This window comes from Anolis carolinensis, chromosome 2 (assembly GCF_035594765.1).
Source record: "Anolis carolinensis isolate JA03-04 chromosome 2, rAnoCar3.1.pri, whole genome shotgun sequence".
Classification (NCBI taxonomy): Eukaryota; Metazoa; Chordata; class Lepidosauria; order Squamata; family Dactyloidae; genus Anolis; species Anolis carolinensis.
The window spans coordinates 193,642,392-193,661,822 of record NC_085842.1 but is presented as its reverse complement, the minus strand read 5'-3'; the positions used below and the strand labels follow the sequence as shown (position 1 = coordinate 193,661,822).

Below are 19,431 nucleotides of genomic sequence, written 5' to 3'. Positions count from 1 at the left end.
TCTCACATAAAAGCTGACTTAGACACAATCATTGGATCAGAGGCCAACAGCAAGGTGTCCAGCCACTCTGTGAGTGGGATTACAATGGATCAGTTTCAATTGATGAGTACTATTGATGTGGTCAAGCTGCTGGGGCAAGTAAGGAGGACAACCTGCTTTCTTGTTCCCTGTCCATCTTGGCTGGTCATCAAGGGAAGAGATGCAATTGGATTTCAAATACAACAAATTATTAATGCATCTCCCTGTTTAAAAGAAGCAGTAGTTAGACTACTTCTGAAAAAGCTGCCCCTGGATCCAATGGACCTTAATAATTACAGACTAGTCTAAACTTCCTTTTTTTGGGCAAAGTGATTGAGAAGGCAGTTGCCCTCCAACTCAAGGCAGTCTTGAATGATGCACACTTCCTTGACCAATTTCAAACTGCCTTTACAGCAGGATACGGAGGTGGATGATCTCCATCATAATACTGACGGGGGAGTGCGCTCCTGTTGGTGCTTCTAGACCTCTCAACGGCTTTCAATACCACCGACCATGGTATCCTTATGTAATGCCTGGAGTGGTTGGGATTTGGAAGCACTGTTTCACTGGTTCCAGTCTTACCTCTCAGGCAGGTTCCAGATGGTGCTGCTTGGGGATAGCTGCTACTCACAGAAGGAGCTGTTATATGGCATCCCACAAGGTGCCATTATATCCCCAATGCTTTTTAATATTTCCATGAAACCACTGGGAGACCATCCAGAGGCATGGGGCAGGGTGCTATCAGTATGATGAAGACACCCAAATAGATTTATCCATGCCTTCCAAAACAGCCTCAGGTAAGGATAGTGTGTCTCCTCTGAATGAATGCCTGAAGGAGGTAATGGGCTGTATGAGGAAAAACAAATTGAAACTGAAACCAGACAAAACTAAGACGCTTGCCATCAAGGGTCCTAATCTGGGGGTGAAGGTGTGTCAACCAGGTTTGGATGGAGTTACACTCCCCCAAAAGACTGTGTCCCCAGCCTGGGACTGCTTCTTGATCCGTCTCTCCAAGTGTCAGCCCAAGGTGATGCGATGGTCTGGAGCGCTTACTATATCTTCAACTGATCCACTAGCTACGCCCCTTCCTAGATATGGAGGACCTACAGATGGTAGCGAAAGTGCTGGTAACCTCAAGGTTGGACTTTTGCAATGTGTTTTACATTGGGCTACCTCTCTATCAGGCTTAGAAAGTCCAGTTGGTTCAAAATACAACAGCCAGATTAGTTACAGGAACATCCAGGAGTGAGCATATTACACCTATACTAAAGTAATTCCACTGGCTGCCAGTTAGTTTCCAGGCAAAGCACAAAGTGTTGGTTTTGACCTTTAAAGCCCTACATGATTTGGGTCCAGGTTACCTAAAGGAGCGCCTTCTCTTCTGTGTGAACACTGAGGTCCTCTGGGGGGCGGCTACTCCAACCAGTCAGAACCTGATTGACAACCCTCACCCAGAGGATCTCTTCATCAGCTGCCTGATGAAGATTGTGGGATGACCTGACAGAAGAGTTCATTAACAGCTTAATGAAATTTAAAACTCTTCCGGCAGGCCTACCCAGCCAGTTTTAATCATGAATTTTAAACTTGGATCTTATGTTTAATCTTTGTTCTGTGTATTTTAATATGTGTTTTATAGAATGTTTTAGATGATTATGCATTTTTAGTGATGTTGTAACCCGCCTCGAGCCATGAGTTGACATGGGTTAGAAATGAAATTATTATTATTTAAGGAATCAGGTCTCCCAAGTGTGCTATCAGAAAGAGTTGCAATGGCACCAAAGGTTATTCAGCTTTACTAGCCTTTCCTCATGATGACAGGACAATCCAAAGAAGACAGGAACAGTAAAGCCTTTCTACGTCTTATTGGGGCTACCGTGTTCCCCCGAAAATAAGACAGTGTCTTATATTAATTTTTGCTCCCAAAGATGCGCTAGGTCTTATTTTCAGGGGATGTCTTATTTTTCCATGAAGAAAAATTCATATTTATTGTTGAACAAAAAAAAATGAACATTTATTATATACTGTACAGTAGTTGTCATCACAAACCAGCATAACCAGACAAACTGTGAATCCTATCAAGAATTTCTTGTTACTACCAATATTTCCATGTACAACACTCTATGGTATGTACATTTACCGATCCTGTATGCTCTGGTGTTCTGTTTGGCGGGCATGCTTCCAAACAAAAACTTTGCTAGGTCTTACTTTCGGGGGAGGCCTTATATTTAGCAATTCAGCAAAACCTCTACTAGGTCTTATTTTCTGGGGATGTCTTATTTTAGGGGAAACAGGGTAAGTTCCTTTACGGTCACAGTAACAAATACAGAACAGGTACACAAGGAATTTACAGTGCACAGCTGGATGAAAGCAGTAATGGTGGCCTGGCAGTTACAGGCCCAGCACAAGCCCTAGGATTCGATTTACCTTCACTGATAGGAGATTGGCAGGGCTGTAGCCAAGGGGGGGGGGGGGGAGGGGGTTAGGCATTCAAACCCTCTCGCCCCAAAAATTTTCAGGCTTAAAAAAAATCTGGTTTACTCATGAATTTAAACTGATTAGCCAAAACCCTCTGAGTGTCCACTGAACTTTATCTGTCTTGAGTGTCCACTGAAGTTTATTGATGGAGCCTGATTTCTAAATTATTTTGCGTTATGGAACTACTCTTCATGATTTGCTAAAAAAAAGTTTCAACCCCCTCACCCCAAATTTCTTTTCTGGCTATGGCCCTGGAGATTGGGATGTAACTTTGAAGCTTCTTGCAGGCAAAGAGAAGATCATGGAGGTATGTGCTTTGGGGTACACAACCAGAAAGACAGAAGGGAAGGAAAGGGGAGGGTGAAAAACAAACCCATAAGTCTTCTCAGAAAAATAAATTGGAGCAGCCAAAAAGAAAAAAGAAAAAAAACATCTACAGATGCCTTTTCCCAACTTGGTGCTCTCCAAATGTGTCATACCAAAACCCAACTAACTCATATTTTGTAAAAGAAGAGAAAGATTAACTGTTCCAAATGGGAAGGAAGTAAAGTGGGGTGAAATGTATTCAACCCCCAGTTGGGGCCAAAAACATTGAGGGGGGGGGGGCACAGCTGCACTGCTATCATCTATAGAAAGAATGTTTTGTGCAATTAATAATGAGTATCAAAGCAGAACAGACAGTACCTAGCAAGATGGGCAAATGGCCAGAAATAGTGCAAGGCAGCACTCTATGACCATCGAGTACAGATATGCAGACCAAGCCATGTGGATTTATGAGGTGGTTATGCATATTTCTATATTGGGAAATATAATAACTGAAACAGTTTTGAAATTGAAATAGGTAGTAGATGATGAGGAAACAACCCCCTGTTCTTGTTTTATAGCTGCAGTGGGTGCAGGAGATCCAAGCACACACATATCAGGCTTTTATACAGGAAAAGTCTAAAGGCAAAGTGAGGTCAAATGTTTACAGGTGATCTCTGCATGCGTTCTCAAAGGCATCTTGCACAAAGATCTGCCTGCAGACTAGAAATGTAACATCCATATTTGTTGGTCTGCTCTTAATTACTTGTTCAAAGTGTGTCCTGTTCAAAGCCCAGATTCAGGCATCTGCTGTGGGCCATGACATCTCAGGATCAAGGACAGGATTGCAGGAATGCTTATCTATGAGTAACCTCTACCTTGTTTGGTTTACTTCTAAATAACTAGCACAAGTCTATGTTGAGTGCTTAATTTTTTTTAAAGGTTTGACTACTTTTAAAGCAGTACTAGGTCTGCTTCTAACTACCCAAATCTTCCTGAAAATGCTCCATGGCAGAATCCTGTGTTTCCCTAACACGTTTATTCTATTTTTTCTTAATCTTAAACCAAAATGGGCCCACTTGTGCATTAAATTGCTGCTGCTCACAAGAAGGAATTAGTTTTCCTTCTCTTCTTTAAGAAATCTTTTTAAATATTTGTAATCCTCCTTCTAATCCTTCCCTCCTAATCTTCCTCTAACTGAATGTGCAGAATGTGCAAAGTCCAGAGTAACACAACACAAATAGTTATGCGTTCTATAACTTTACTTTTAATACAACAGCATGGGGAGTAGTGAGGGCACAATACCACTCCTTTAAAATAACCAAAGAACTGTTGTTCTGGAGTAGAATGAATAACAGAAACCCATTACTTTCAACTTGCTACTTTAGGGAGATAGATTACAGGTGTTTTGGAGCTATTTTTATTCTTAAACTAGTTTGGGTACCTGGCGTTGCCTGGCTTATTTGAAAAAGTCAATGTTTTAATTGCACAAAATGCATAAGACTGTGGATTAACTAAAACTGACATCATGCCAGGTGAACTCCGAGAAATTCCATCAGCACTTACAAGTTTGTTATGTTGGGCAGGTTTGCTCTAGATGCATTATCAGTGGGGTTCAGTGTGCTCTCTGGCTATAGGATAAATTACAACTCTCACGATGATGAATCAATCCACTCAAACCCCTCCAGTAGGTTGAGTTAGTCATGGGGATCTGTGTACCAAGTTTGGCCCAGGTCCATCATCGATAGAGGTCACAGTTTCTCTGGTTGTGGGTGAACTACAACTCCCAGAAAGGAAGGTCAGTTCCTCCCAAACCCCTCCAGCAATCAAATTTTGGCATATTAAGTATGCCTGCCAAGTTTGGTCCAGATCCATCATTGTTTGGGTTCACAGTGCACTCTGGATGTGGGTGAACTACAACTCCTATAAATCCTTCCAAAGACCTCCAGTATTTTTTGTTGGTCATAGGGGTTCTGTGTGCCAAGTTAGTTCCAGGTCCATCATTGGTGGGTGTTCAGAGTGCTCTTAGATTGCAAGTGAACTATACATCCAAATACAGTAGAGTCTCGCTTATCCAACGTAAACAGGCTGGCAGAACATTGGATAAGCGAATATGTTGGATAACAAGGAGAGATTAAGAAAAAGCCTATTAAACATCAAATTAGGTTATGATTTTACAAATTAAGCATCAAAACATCATGTTATACAACAAATTTGACAGAAAAAGTAGTTCAAGATGCAGTAATGCTATGTAGCAATTACTGTATTTACGAATTTAGCACCAAAATATCACGATATATTGAAAACATTGACTACAAAAATGCGTTGGATAATCCAGAACGTTGGATAAGCGAGTGTTGGATAAGTGAGACTCTACTGTACCTACAACTCCTATAAATCATGGTAAATTCTCCCCAACCTCTCCAGTATGTTCAGTTGTTGATCAATTCCTGTTTGCTGTGTGCCATAGAAAAGAATATGAAAGGGTTAAGGGAGAGGCAGTGGGCGGGGTCATGCAAATTCCACACCAATGGAGAGAGTCAGGATGTCTGTGGTGGGGGAAAAACATTAAATCTAGGAAGAAATTGTCCCAGTACAAAAGCCTTCACTTGGGTGGGGAGGCAGTATGGTGTTTGTGGAAGACATCGGCAGGACTCTTTGACATGTTCACGGCCCTCTATAATCTGCAATGTCATTTGGGGGGGGGAGGGGGTCATTGGTGTATCCTGAGTAATGGGAGTTATAGCTATTTGTAGAAGTGTGGGCTTGTCTGTGTAAGTAGACACCCCAACCAGACACATATATATTTTCACTTTTATTATGTGTATAGAAGATGTTTATTTTGAAAAGTAACTTCCTAGGAAAGGCCTGCATGCAAAGCAATAAGTTAATTTCCCTGCAAAATAATACAGGGGAAGCAACAATGCCAGGGAGTGGGAAAGGTTGCATGCCAACCACTATCCCTCTCCTGCTGGCCTTGTTGCCCCTGACCCCAGATTGGCTGCTTGTGTTGTGTCGCCATTACATTGCTTATTGAATGTTTCCGTTTTCATTTTCAACTGGTTCATCTAAGTCAGGGGTCCCCAAACTTTTAAAACAGGGGGCCAGTTCACGATTCTTCGGACCGTTGGAGGGCCAGACTATAGTTGGCCACCGAGAAATAATAATTAATAATAATAATAATAATAATAATAATAATAATAATAACAATAATAAAAAAGAGGGTTGGAAGAGACCTTTTGTGCCATTGAGTCCAATCCGCTTCTGCCTTTGTGCACCAAAAGCACAAGCAAAGCACCCCTGACAGATGGCCACCCAGCGTCAATGTTAATAATAATAATAATAATAATAATAATAATAAGAATAATAATAATAATAATAATAATAAAGAGGGTTGGAAGAGACCCCTTGGGCCATAGAGTCCAATCCCCTTCTGCCTTTGGGCACCAAAAGCACAAGCAAAGCACCCCTGACAGATGGCCAACCAGCGTCAATGTTAATGTTAATAATAATAATAATAATAATAATAATAATAATAATAATAATAATAATAATAATGGTTGTAAGAGAAGAAGAGACCTCTTGGGTCATTTAGGCCAACCCCCTTCTGCCCTTGTGCCATGGGGGCTGGATAAATAGCTTCGATGGGCTGCATCCGGCCCCCGGGCCTTAGTTTGGGGACCCCTGATCTAAGTGTTATGCCCTGCAGCACAGTGTTTTTAGACTGGATTTCTTGAAACTTTTGTGAGATTGTTTCACATTTATAGATTTAAATGTTTGCAGGACAGGCTTCAAAGATTGCATATGAAACAAATGAAACAGCAGTTTGCAATACAATTAAGACACCAAATCAATAAAATGGTTGAAAACTGAAAATTCCGTTTAAAAACAGATTAAAGTTGGTCTTCCAGAACAAGAGATAGGTAAAGGTAAAGGTTTCCCTTGACGTTAAGTCCAGTCGTGTCTGACTCTGGGGGTTGGTGCTCATCTCCATTTCTAAGCCGAAGAGCCGGCGCTGTCCGTAGACACCTCCAAGGTCATGTGGCCGGCATGACTGCATGGAACGCCGTTACCTTCCCGCCGGAGCGGTACCTATTGATCTACTCACATTTGCATGTTTTCGAACTGCTAGGTTGGCAGAAGCTGGAGCTAACAGTGGGCGCTCACTCCGCTCCCCGGGTTTGAACCTGGGACCTTTCGGTTTGCAAGTTCAGCAGCTCAGCGCTTTAACACACTGAGCCACCGGAGACTCCATAGAACAAGAGATATTATGACCCTAAAAACTTAGCTAAAGCATCTCATGTTTGGAAAAGTTGGGAAAGAGAATGCCCAAGGCCATGGATGTTGTTGGTCAAAGTAGACTTTTCACCTCCATGGATAATGATTTGAGTCATCAGAAGACTGGTCCTTCAGGGTGCAGATCACTCACACAGAAGAGTCTGCTTTCAATCACCCAATAACCTTTGAAACTTCTTCCAGCTTGACATTTCAGAGATAAAGGTTTGACTTGTGCTTTTAGACTAGATAAGCTTGCTCAATTATTTGCTTACAAGGCAAAAATGTGCATGTGTGCTGCGAACTCAAGTTTCATTGCATTCAAAGAGGCTTGCTTTTAGGACAGATATGTGTAATCCAAAGCTGGATGTTTAGGTTTAATGTTTAAACTTGCTTTGAAACAACCAGCCATATCAAAAGGTGTAAGTTTAAAGTTTAAACCAGGGGTCCCCAAACAAAGGCCTACAGGCCGGATGAGGCCCTCCAAGGTCATTTCCCTGGCCCTAAACTTCAGACCGTGGGGGCATGGTGGAGTAGTGGTTAAACCACTAAGCTGCAGAACTTGCTGACCAGAAGGTCAGCAGTTCGAATCCGCGGGGTGAGCTCCTGTTGCTAGCACCAGCTTCTGCCAACCTAGCAGTTTCAAAACATGCAAATGTTAATAGATCAATAGATATAACTTCAGCGGGAAGGTAACAATACTTCATGCAATCATGCCGGCCACATGACTAGGAGGCGTCTACGGACAATACCGGCTCTTCAGCTTAGAAATGGAGATAAGCACCACAACCCAGAGTAGGACTTGACTAGACTTAATGTCAAGGGGAAACCTTTACCTTTACTAAACTTTAGACTAGAGTTGACCTAAGTCTGAAACAACTTGAAGGCACACAACCACAATAATCGTAATTGACTTGACTGTGTCATCAACCAAAAGCTTGCCCACGCCTCCCATTGAAATACTAATGAGTTTATCTTGGTTAAAATTGTTCTTCATTTTAAATATTGTATTTTTATTTCAATTTTTTGCACTGCAAAATGCATTCATTTTTTTCCAAACTACACTATGTAAGACTTTTTTTGCTCCTGGGTTATAAATGCCATTTCCTAATTGGTTCTATCATACAAACATGGAAAAGGCTTGCTAAACTACAAAAACTTTATTTTTGCAGGACATCCTACAGCATGATTTGCTATAGTTTTTAATTAATATCTCATCGAGTCACAACCAATTCAACCTAGCTTGTGGCAGCCACAAAAACGAAGTTTCTGGAGTATAGCAACTACTTTCAAAGTAAGTACCACACAATTAAACAGGAAATAACACTTTCAAACCAAGAACATAATTTTTTAAAAAATTGTTACATAGTGGTATAGTCCAGCCCCCCAACAGTCTGTGGGACTGTGAACTGGCCCTCTACTCAAAAGGTTTGAGGACCCCTGGTTGAAACCTACACTGTGCGATTTTGGTGTTCAGTACAATGCAAACAATTTTAAACTGCTAAACATTTCCTAAGTCACACAAATTAAAGGAATAACAGGCTCATCTGCACAACTCTGAGATATGGCTTCTTCATACGAAGCAAGCAATTTTCGATGGATAAACATTTCCAATATATTGAACAAATTTAAGGAATAACAGGCTCACCTGCACTGTTGTGCCAATTTATGATAAGAAAATGCACACTTCTGTGGCCCACATATAAGCCCATAGTTGTGCCATGAGCAAAATCTCTTTGAAGCACACAATATTCAAAGTGGGAAAAAATTATTGGAGGAGGTTCTGTTTACTTTTAGGCCATTCTGATGCAATTGAAACCAGTCTCTTGAGCATACTGAAAGAGCTAGAAAAGGCTTGTTTCCCCCAGCAAAGATGACTGAAAACATATTTCCCGCTACCACCAGCAGAACCTTGAAAATTCAGCAGCATTAACATGTATAATTCCCCTCCAAATCATCTACAAAGGATGACTAAAACAAACATATATTTCCTGACTTCTGTTAATTGACAGCATTTTAAAATCTTAGGCATTCTTACACCATTTTATGATTGTGAGTATCACAGGTCTGCTCTCACATTGTTGTCTCCTAATGGGAGTTTGCAGGGAAAGATTCCAGATCCATGCTTGGAAAGTTACTTTAAAAAAGCAACTCATACCTAACTTTTACTGTGTTTCAAAAGTAATCTGTTGCTTTCACTATGGCACTGGATAAAATGATGTTGACTGCTTTGGTGCTCATTACTTTTGCCTTCATTTCCTGGTTAACAAGAGAGAAAAGCTTAGGTCAGAAAGAGAATGGAATAAAAACAAAATAGGAAAATTGCCATGCAGTGCATGCATAAAATCCCAATTAAAAGTGACATTCAGGGCCCCTCTACACTGTCCTCATATCCCAGGATCTGATCCCAGGTTATCTGCTTTGAACTGGATTATATGAGTCTCCACTACCGTAATCTGGGATAAGAAGATAATTTGGAATCAGATACTGGGATATAAGTACAGTGAAGAAGGGGCCTCAGTGATATCTATAAAACAGTGGCTCCCCACTTTTTTTGATCAGGGCCCACTTTGACCAGGTGTGATCGAGGTGACCACCCTCCCCCCCAGGACTTTGTAAAAGATAGTTCAAAAATCAAGACTTTATGTTCTATATTCCATATATTTATAGTAGAAGGTGATTGAGACTTTTTACTGGAGTTTACTGTGACTCTCTGCACAAAAGGTGTTTGACCTTTTAGCCTGAGGCAAGAGATAACAACTTCATGAATTGTAAAATCGTGCTGCTAAAACTCCACTTTTATGGATTTCCACGCTGGGTTCTCCAGATGTTATGAACTTCGTTCTTATCAAGTATTTTCAATTGTTTATATCATTCATGATTCCCCTGTCAATATGGCTCATCACCACCCATCTTTGCTTCCATCTCTGACACCCCAAGGCATATCTAAATCTGTATACGTGACAGAAACCCGGACACCCTTGATTGCTGCCATTAATAAATTAAGCACCCTTTAGAAATCGGTCTAGCAGGACTTAATCCGCTAGTTCCTGTCCCGTCACCTCATTGTTTCGATAACTCCCGCCTTCTCTTTCCTGATTGGCCCGAGTAGAGACAAAAGGCAGCTTCCTATTGGGCCAACGGAGCAAGGCGGGAAACGAAAGCCCGCCTCGTTCAACCTTCTAGCCTATCAACGATCAGATGGGCGGGGAAGCAGGGCGGGAAATTCAAAGGGCTGTCAGACTGAAATTTTGTATAAATATGGCTTTATTTTGATTGTATGGTACCCTAGTAGACCGAATGATCGCTACTAGAGTCCTCTTCAGCTGAATTGCTCAATAAAGACTCCTTGGCGGATTTTCCTTCAACTTTGGCGGACCTTCTTCATTTCGGCTTCAGGTTGTATTGCGGGCCGTAATTCTCCTTTTGGCTTCGCCAAGGTCCGTTCTCTCAGGACCGGATCGGGTCTCTCCTTAAGGGCCCGATCCCCTAAAACGCGGTCGACAACACAGGGACCATTCTCCAACATTAGTAACAAAAGAGTTACGAATCAGTTTTTGGTCAACTTTCGATTCGGTTTGGTTAATTGGGGTGCAGTTCGAAAACATGCAAATGTGAGTAGATTGATAGGTACCTTCTGGCAGGAAGGTAATGGTGCTCCAAGCAGTCATGGCAGCCACATGACATTGGAGGTGTCTATCTCCAGAGTCAGATACGACTAGACTTAATGTCAGGGGTAAACCTTTACACACACACACACATATAGGGTCCCCATTCCAGTTTCATCCCCATGCTAATGTAGCAATAAATGAAGTAGAACATTGAATGTGGAATGAAATTGTTTACACTGTAGAATTAATGCAGTTTGACACCACTTAAACTACTGCTATAGCTCAATGTTATGGAATCACTGGAGCCCCGAACAACAACTCCCAGGATTTCATAGCACTGAGCCATGGTAGGTAAAGTGGTATTAAACTGCATTAATTCTGCAGTGTAGGTGCATCTCTAGAGATGATTCAAAATGTCAGTTCCAGTTACCATAAAGTACAGCTTGCCATAGGACCAGATGAGCTGAGAATGTTAGTCTTATTCCTCCTTGGTCACGCCCAATGCAGCTTTATGAGAAGGCATTTCAAGCTGCTTTGCTTCCTGATGCATTGCTCACTCAGGCTGCAGTTTCAACAGATGAAATCCAGAACACCTGGAAGAGGCAAGGATTTCTCATTTCTCATCCTGATGGTCCAGGTCACACTGACATCACTATAAGCAAAGCAAATAGGTTGGGAACAGCGAAGGAGTAGCTGGGCAAAATGTAGACCTCTGGGCGTCTTGGCAGTGAAAAAATATTCCAAAAAATATATTACAAAATAATTGTTGGTATCTCAAGTGATTGGAATGTGGCCATAATGTCTGTTGCTAAATCTCAACACGTTGAAGGATTCATTTACACTGTAGAATTTAATGCAGTTTGAAGCCACTTCAACTATCATGGCAAAATGCTATGGAATCATGGGATCATGGGAACTATAGTTTGATGAAGCATTGGCAGAAAAGCCAAAAGTCCACAGCTCCCTTGATTCCATAGCACTGACCCATGGCAGTTAAAGTGGTGTCAAACTGAATTAAATTCTACAATGTAGATGAGTCCTGAAGTCTGTAAACATAAATCCTTAATATGATCCAGATGTGGCAAAAGACAACATATGCCCTGAGAACAGAACTACTACCCTGTTTCCCCCGAAATAAGACAGTCTTATATTAATTTTTGCTCCAAAAGATGCTTTAGAGCTTGTTTTCAAGGGTGGTCTTATTTTTCCAAATTGACATTTTAAATGAACTATATCTAGGACTTATTTTTGAAGTACAGTATGACCTATATTTCGAGCATCCTCAGAAATGCTGAAAAATCATGATAGGTCTTATTTTCGGGGTAGGTCTTATTTGAGCAGAAACAGGGTATTTTTTAATAGTACAGGCAGTCCCTGAGTTACAAATAAGATAGGTTATATAGTTTTTTTCTTAAGTTGAATTTGTATGTAAGTCAGAACAAGTACATTTTAAAGTGTAACTCCATCCTATCTGTCTGTCTGTCTACCTTCCTTTCTATAAGCAATGGATATATATATTAGGTTTCGATACCACAAGGAAGGGTTAACGCCCCTGTGGTGTTTGTTTTGCTGTCCGTGCCCCTGTTCAGAGGATTTCACCTGACTTTCTGTCCCTGCAATCAATTAATTTTGAAAAAAAAATATTGGTGATAAAGCTTCAGTGGAGACACCTTTTCCCCATGATAACACTTTCAGGAGTAAATTTCCCTTCCAAGGGGTAAGATTCCTTTCACTTTGTGTTGTCTCACCCCAGTTCTTAACTATGAATCATTTGTAAGCTGGATATTTGTAATTCAGGGACTGCCAGTAGATTTCATGTACGCCTAAATTTAAGTCATTTAATAACTTGTTCAAATAAACTAGTAATGTTTTGTCTGAATCTTTAATGGAGTGATTGCAAGGGTTGCTATTTACCAGTAAAGGGGCTTGATTTCTCTGAATTAAATCTCTTTAAAACTTGCTGAAAGAAGTAATAATACTTGGTTTGTATGGAGACTTAGGAAATGCACACTCATGCAGCTCTTGGAACTCTGGTATCTAGGACTTTGATACAACTTCCTAGAGTCCAAAGTAACTTTGTAAACGAGGCATTCAGCATCTCTATGTAGGGAATTCTGTTTGATCCTGCTTACCCACTGAGGTCACCTAGGGAGGAACTGTTAAACATCCTGTTGGCCATGGCACCTGGCCTTTGGGACTCTTTCTTCTGATATATTTGCCTCTTTGACTATCTGTCACTGCCAACCAAAGAGAGTTTTGCTTGTTTGTTGTTCCAGAAGGCTAATAGATTGTACTTGGCATTCTTTTTCTTTTTTCAGTTTTAGCTTCCTTATTCCAAGTTTATCTATATATATAAAAGGGTAATGAAATTTCAGCCTAGGACAAAACAACAAAACTACACATCCCAGAAACACTAAACTTGGCAGCACAACCCCTCATCCATGCCTCTATGTTCATACAACAAAAAGCTCCAGCTACTCCAGAAAACGGCCAGGCTTTGAGACTGCAAGGCTATTCACTGCTATTCCACCTGGCCAACAAAGGATTCCCATAAGTCACAGCAACGCGTGGCCGGGCAAAGCTAGTATTTTTTAAATTTATTACATAAGCTGACTTAAATGGTTCAACCGAGAATCACAACTACAGCATATTAGTATTTTGTTACATAGAATCCAGAAACTGTCCCTCAACTTTTTTAAAAATGCAAAGGACCTCATAAGAGAGCATGCCTCCCTTATTTTAAAGTTCAGGGCCAAACATGTACAAGGCAGGATAGCTCGGGCCCCTTCCACGCAGCTGAATAAAATCCCACATTATCTGCTTTGAACTGGCAGTGTAGACTCTGATATTCCAGTTCAAAGCAGATATTGTGTGTTATTTATTTATTTATTTATTTATTTCCAACGTTTATATCCTGCCCTTCTCACCCGAAGGGACTCAGGGTGGCGTACACAACTGGCAACAATTCGATGCCGACACATAAATAAACATAACAGTAAATAAAATCCATTACAAACAATTAATACAACATAAAAATATAAAAGTATAAAAATATAAGAACATACGGTTAAAATCCATTCATCCAATATCCTCGTGCTTTAGCCATAAATCAGTTATTCTGCCTTGACAAAAAAGGTAAAGGTTTACCCTGACGTTTGGTCCAGTCATGTCTGACTCTGGGGGTTGGTGCTCATCTCCATTTCTAAGCCGAAGAGCCGGCGTTGTCCGTAGACACCTCCAAGGTCATGTGGCCGGCATGACTGCATGGAGCGCCCTTACCTTCCCGCCGGAGTGGTACCTATTAATCTACTCACATTTGCATGTTTTCGAACTGCTAGGTTGGCAGGAGCTGGGGCTAACAGTGGGCGCTCAAGCCGCTCCCAGGATTTGAACCTGGGACCTTTCGGTCAAGTTCACTTCGCCACCGGGGCTCCTTATATTCGGGGTAATATGGCTGTGTGGAAGGGCCCTCAGATAGTGTAACAGAACCATTGGTTTTAACCTGTTCCTCCATTCAAGGCTAGCTTTTTGAAAGAAAAGCTCAGCCAAAGACACAGGGTACATTTACACAATAGAATTAACACTGCTTGACACCACTTTAGTTGCCACGTCTCAATCTATGGAATCATGGAAGCTGAATTTTTACAAGGGTTTTAGCCTTCTCTGCCCACGACCGCTGGTACCACACCAAACTGCAACTCACAGGATCCTATACCACTGAGCCATGGCAGTTAAGGTGGTGTCAAACTGTATTAATTCTATAATGCTGGTGCACATGAAGACTGAATCCACACAAGTGTTACATCCAAGTTACAGTGAGAATTACCCTGCCCTGGTTTGACCCCACTAATACCACAATCACTTATTTAAATCTTAGCTCAAATTGGTCTTGGAAGCCCACACACTTTCAGCTCTCAGAAGCCACCTTGGTACAAAAGGGTGCTTGTGGCATGTCTACGTGTTCAATGTATTGGATTACTTTAGGCCAAAGGGCCATTTTTTTTCTTTTTCTTGGCATGCATAACCTCATCAACCAATAGTCTTTCTTGTTTCCTGTCAATCTTATCCCCCATCTGTCAATCTTATCCGTTTGGATGGCTCCACTGTGCCATCCCCTTCCCCTCTCCCTCCCATGTGAGTCTGGAAACTTTAAAGGTTGTCACATAAAATGACAAATGAGGAGATGTTTCTTCCAACTCTCACACACACATTCATACAATAGAGCAGGGGTCCTCAAACTTTTAAAAGTGGAGGGCCGATTCACAGTCCCTCAGACTGTTGGGGGGCCAGACTATGATGAAATAGTCCAAAATTATGATTGATGTTGTTGTGTGCCTTCAAGTCATTTCACACTTAGGTCAACCCTAAGCCTAAAGTTTAGGATAGAGGCCAGGTAAATGACCCTGGAGGGCCGCATCCAGCCCATGGGCCTTAGTTTGGGGACCCCTGATCTAGACGATCTCATAAGACCATAGGTAAGCAAAGAGACCTCCAAAGACCATCTAGATGGTCTCATAAGACCATAGATAAGGAAAGGGACCCTCAAAGGCCATCTAGATGATTTCATAAGACCATAGATAAGGAAAGGGACCCTCAAATGCCATCTATATGGTCTCATAAGACCATAGATAAGGAAAGGGACCCTCAAAGGCCATCTAGATGATTTCATAAGACCATAGATAAGGAAAGGGACCCTCAAATGCCATCTATATGGTCTCATAAGACCATAGATAAGGAAAGGGACCCTCAAATGCCATCTAGATGATCTCACCAGGCCATCAGAAGACCATAGATAAGGAAAGGGACCCTTAAAGGCCATCTAGATGGTCTCATAAGACCATAGGAAAGGAAAGGGACCCTCAAAGGCCATCTAGATGATCTCATCAGGCCATCAGAAGACCACAAATAAGGAAAGGGACCCTCAAAGTCCATCTAGATGATCTCATCAGGTCATCAGAAGACCATAGATAAGGAAAGGGACCCTCAAATGCCATCCAAATGATCTCATCAGGTCATCAGAAGACCATAGATAAGGGACCCTCAAAGTCCATCTAGATGATCTCATCAGGCCATCAGAAGACCACAAATAAGGAAAGGGACCCTCAAAGTCCATCTAGATGATCTCATCAGGCCATCAGAAGACCACAAATAAGGAAAGGGACCCTCAAATGCCATCCAAATAATCTCATCAGGTCATCAGAAGACCATAGATAAGGAAAGGGACCTTCAATGACCATCCAGATGGTCTCATAAACCATAGGTAAGGAAAGTGACCTCCAAAAGCCATCTAGATGGTCTCATAAGGCCATAGCTAGGCAAAGAAATCTTCAAAGACCATCTAGACTATCTCAAAAGACCATAGGTAAGCAAAGAGATCTCCAAAAACCAGGTAGACTTAGGTCAACCCTAAGCCTAACGTTTAGGACAGGGGCCAGGTCAATGACCTTGGAGGGCCGCATCTGGCCCACGGGCCTTAGTTTGGGGATCCCTGCAATAGAGGGTGGGTAGTGCAACAGTGCCAAGGCAATGAAAAGGGGGTTCAGTGGCTCCCTCCACATCTCTTTCACCTGTCCTGTTGGTGCCATAACTCACCCTCTAGAATTGGATGATTCAGATAGAGAGGAGGAGGCAGATGGCCAGGAATCTGCATTTCCTGATAACATCTGGAGCCCAAGGAACCGAAGACTGAGGCTCCATTCTACACTGTCAAATAATCTAGATTATCAAAGCAGAAAATCCACATTATCATTTTTGAACTGGATTATCTGAGTCCACACTGCCATATAATCGAATTCAAAGAGAATAATCTGGATTTTATATGGCAGTGTAGAAGGGGCCTGGGGCAGAAGGAAGTCCTATTCTGCAACAAGAGTTTGTAAACATGAAGACCAACTGCTATCATTCATTGAGTGATGAAAGGACACAGAAAGATTGTACTGCTTCCAGAGATTATCAAAGAGGAGATGAAGGAAATTAGGCACCTGTGTTCAAAGATCACAGTTTCTGCCAGCTTTATTGCTTTCAACACTCCTTCTTGGCCACTAACAGTACTTTTTGGATCCTGGTTTCTTCACCTTGGTTATGCTTTTGGACTCTTTTACCCTGGAGACTTGTGTACCACTCGTCATCCCTCCCTACCATTCAGTTCTCTTTTCCCCGTCTGCCTGAGAGAACAACTGACTGGTCAAAGAAGAGTATGTGTGTGCTTCCTGCCCTTCTCCAGATACACCTGTCCCATCCCCTTAACCCCCACTGAGCAAGCCTAGCACTCCTCAGCCCCGCAAAGGTTGAAGAACGACTATACTAATAACATTTTATAAAATAATGACACTGCAGAATTATGACCCACATTTCCTTGTGGCTCAATGCGGGGTACAACATGGTTCAAACAGAATGATAAAACACAATATCATCATCATCATCATCATCATCATTTAATTACTTATTAATCGCCCTCCATCCAAGATGCTCTAGGCGATTTACAAGATAAAATTGTAAAGGATAAAAATACATACAGTAGAGTCTCACTTATCCAACACTCACTTATCCAACGTTCTGGATTATCCAACGCATTTTTGTAGTCAATGTTTTCAAAACATCGTGATATTTTGGTGCTAAATTCGTAAATACAGTAATTACTACATTGCATTAATGTGTAATGAACTACTTTTTCTGTCAAATTTGTTGTATAACATGATGTTTTGGTGCTTAATTTGTAAAATCATAACCTATTTTCATGTTTAATAGGCTTTTTCTTAATCTCTCCTTATTATCCAACATATTCGCTTATCCAACGTTCTGCCGGCCCGTTTATGTTGGATAAGTGAGACTCTACTGTACATACAAATATTGATAAAATTAACATAGACTGAAATACATATAACACATGACCATGCCAATAAAATGTAGCTTTAATTCATTCATTAAAATTGACTGGGTTGGCTTGCCAGAAGGGATAGGTCTTCAGCTGTGTTTTAACTTCCAACAGCTGATCTAGCTCTCGGATCTCTTCCGACAGGTCATTCCAGAGTCTTCTTGGGGCTGCCGCTGAAAAAGTTCTTTGAGTGACAGTTACCAGTTGGGTTTTGGCTGGTTGGAGTAGCTTTAGAACCTCAGTGTCCTAAAGGGCGGATTATATGGGAGAAGGTAATCCTGTCAGTAACCTGGACCTAAACCATGTAGGGCTTTAAAGGTCTAAACCCACACTTTGTACTTTGCCCGGAAACTAATTGGCAGCCAGTGGAGTGACTTCAGTATAGGTGTAATATGCTCATTCCTCGATGTTCCTGTGACTAGTGTTTTGAACTACAGTAGAGTCTCACTTATCCAACATTCTGGATTATCCAACGCATTTTTGTAGTCAATGTTTTCAATACATCATGGTATTTGGTGCTAAATTCGTAAATACAGTAATTACTACATAGCATTACTACGTATTGAACTACTTTTTCTGTCAATTTTGTTGTACAACATGATGTTTTGGTGCTTATGATTTGTAAAATCATAACCTAATTTGATGTTTAATAGGCTTTTCCTTAATCCCTCCTTATTATTCTTTTTTTTTAAAATATGTTTTTATTGTAGATATCAGCGAAACAACAACAAAATCCATCAACATACACACCAATTACATATTCTCGGTAACATTACACTTGTTAGTTCCACTTTTATCTCCCACTTATGTCCAGTAGTTTTTCACCCCTCCCCCCTCCCCCTCCCTCTGGGAACAGTACTTTCTTCCATTCAGATATTATTTTAATTGATCAGTCGTAAGTAGAGAATTGAATCACCCTCCTTATTATTCAACATATTCGCTTATCCAACGTTCTGCCAGCCCGTTTATGTTGGATAAGTGAGACTCTACTGTAATTGGGATTTCTGAACTTGGTACAGAGGTAGCCCAATGTAAAGCACATTGCAGAAGTCCAACCTTGAGGTTGCCAGCGCAGGCACTACCACATTCAGGCCCTCCAAATCTAGGAGGAGTAGCAGCTGGAATCAGCAGGAAGCTGATAGTAAGCATTCCTGACTGTTGCATCTACCTGGGCTGACATTTGGAGAGATGGATCCAAGACTCCCAAGCTGCGGACACAGCCTTTCGGGGGGAGTGTAACCCCATCCAGAACTGGTTGACACACTTCCATCCCCAGATTAGGACCCTTGGTGGCAAGCACTTCTGTCTTGACTAGATTCAGTTTCAATTTGTTTTTCCTTCCACAGCCCATTACATCCTCCAGGTATTCATTCAGAGGAGGTACACTATCCTTAGCTGAGGCTGTTTTGGAAGGCATGGAAAAATATATTTGGGTGTCATCAGTATAGTGAACAGAACACCACATCCCCAGAATATGGTGCACCGGGACTAAAGAATTGAAACAGTTTCACACAGTTTTAACCGCCACGGCTCACTGCTGTAGAATCATGAGAGCTGTAATTTGGCGAGGCACAAGCACCTTTGGCAGAGATGGCTAAAGACCTGTTAAAACTAAATCTCTCCTGATTCCATAACATTGAGCCATGGCTGTCCAAATGGTGCCGTACAGTGCAGACACAGCCCTGAAGTTAGTTCTCTGGGATCCCCGCATTCAAATGCTAACCAGCAAGGGGGCCAATGTCTAGTGCTCAGCCCGTACAGTTTCCCCAGACATTCCCCCCCCTTTTTTTTTACTCAAAAGGAAGAGAGGAATCAATTGCCTGTGTTGCAATATCCATGGGTTATAGGTCAATTTTCAAATAACTGGCAGCCACT

At 41.5% G+C, this 19,431-nt stretch overlaps 1 protein-coding gene across 3 annotated transcripts in view; it reads right to left on the bottom strand.

The window, feature by feature from the left end:
* LOC100552377 (TLC domain-containing protein 4) overlaps nucleotides 1-19,431 on the bottom strand; it is a 51,754-nt gene that overhangs the window by 30,107 nt on the left and 2,216 nt on the right. The window contains exon 2 of one of the 3 annotated variants that reach the window (XM_008103750.3): nucleotides 9,230-9,330. The exons of the other annotated variants lie outside the window; for them this stretch is intronic. The gene's annotated coding sequence lies outside the window, so the exon portion shown is untranslated. The remainder of the gene's footprint in view (nucleotides 1-9,229; nucleotides 9,331-19,431) is intronic. 3 annotated transcript variants of the gene reach the window in all.